The following is a 1730-nucleotide window of genomic DNA, read 5'->3' on the forward strand; positions in this document are numbered from 1 at the left end:
TATTCAAATAATTTAACAGTTAAAGAAAATAAGTCCTTAAAAGCAAATACCCACAAAATAATAAATGAAAACTAGAAACAAAAACAACAACCCACAAATGGCCACAGGTTACCTATATCATGAAGGCAGTAGTCTTGAAAGTGCTCTCACCACAGCAAAACTCACAGCAATCATACTGCAACCCTAAAGGTAAAAATACAAATAAAATGACCAACACCACACGATCACAGCCACCTCACCACCGCCATCCATTCAGTGAGGGTAACCAAGCAGCCATCATTGGGTTAAAAAGAAATCTACAAAAGGAAAGAAAAACAAATTAACTGTGGGTAATGCCAGTAGGACAAACAAGTCAGCACCATTAGACCATCACTCTTATTTTACGGTCAAGGGTTTTCCCACTTGATCCAGCATCAGACAAAATAATAAATAAACCAAAGAAAATTCAATCTAAAGTAAACGGTAACCGTGCATCCCTGTAAGGGGAAACACTTATTACAACAGAGAATTATATACAATATACAAAAACACAAAATAAAACCCAATATAAATTATGCACAGATAGAAAACATTATTACAAGTTCCCTTTAATAAAACAGTACCTCAAACATCCAATATTTCTGACTGACGCTCAGGCAACAATCAGTCAGGCAATAATCCGGCAAAAACACTAAAAACCAAAGAACAATAAAATTATTAAAACACAATCCTAAAAAAAACAATTAGATAAAATAATAAAACTACTACCTCCTAAATGGTATGTAACATATGCTCAGCTCTCCATGACGTTAACATAACTGCTTATCTGCTACAATCCTTCAGAAGGGCTCAATCTGTCGTGACATGCACACATAACTCAATCGCAGCAAAAAGTAGTAAGAGCAAACTAATCTCTCTTACTAACCTTTGAAGATTTAAATGTGCCGCCTCCACAACACACACAACATCCACAACACACGATCAAGGAAGGGAAGTGAGGGAGCAAACAAACCTCACTACTTCCTTATATAGCGCTGGGGCTGATGGGACTTGTAGTGCCCCAACTCTGTCCCATTACAATCTACCCCCCAGATTAAAAAAATCGACGTCCCGTCGATTACATCAATACTACAACCAGGGGCGGAACATTACGTTCAAACCATTACTGGACAGCCGCATCAAAGGGAGAGCAACCTGGTCATTAATCTGGACTTCAGTAATAGGGACTGACCGAGGTAGACGATATGGGTTAGAATGACATCCAGCTGTTGCCCTCCTTGTACGCCTTACTACAGCTTCCTCCTGTTGTTGAGGCTGATGGTTCTCTGCATGATCTACTACTGAAGTACAGAAGTTGGTATTATCTTCCTGTAAAGGTGGAGACGTATTAACTTGGTCCTGGGCAGATACATCATCAGGCGTTAGAGACAAAACTACCATGCCTTCGTCTCTTAAAGTTTCCTGATGGTCAAATAGATCTAGAAGTCCAGGATCATTTGAGGGAGTAGAAGCAGGACGCAACTCACAACGATGAATGCGTCTAATATTACCACCTCCATCTGCAGGGGCAATAGCATACACAGCTCCATGTCCATCTGGGCACCGGACCACTTTATAGGGGGTTGGATCCCAGGCATCCTGGACCTTATTCCTGCCTTTTATGTTATGGGCTCTCTGATACACAACTTGACCTTCCCTTAATTGTCCATGACGTACCTTAAGGTCGTTTGATCGGGCACGGTGTTCTGTGG

General features: G+C 40.7%; 1 long non-coding RNA gene across 1 annotated transcript; it reads right to left on the reverse strand.

Annotated features, from left to right (window-relative positions):
- Positions 1–215: 215 nt before the first annotated feature.
- On the reverse strand, positions 216–1034 carry LOC143723273 (uncharacterized). The gene is made up of 3 exons (XR_013197077.1): positions 905–1034; positions 748–833; positions 216–670 (listed from the first exon to the last, which is right to left on the reverse strand). It is a non-coding gene; the product is annotated as an uncharacterized LOC143723273 (long non-coding RNA).
- Between the last annotated feature and the right edge of the window lie 696 nt (positions 1035–1730).

This window comes from Siphateles boraxobius, unplaced genomic scaffold (genome assembly GCF_051911475.1).
Source record: "Siphateles boraxobius isolate OS27281-9 unplaced genomic scaffold, OSU_SipBor_1 7, whole genome shotgun sequence".
NCBI lineage: Eukaryota > Metazoa > Chordata > Actinopteri > Cypriniformes > Leuciscidae > Siphateles > Siphateles boraxobius.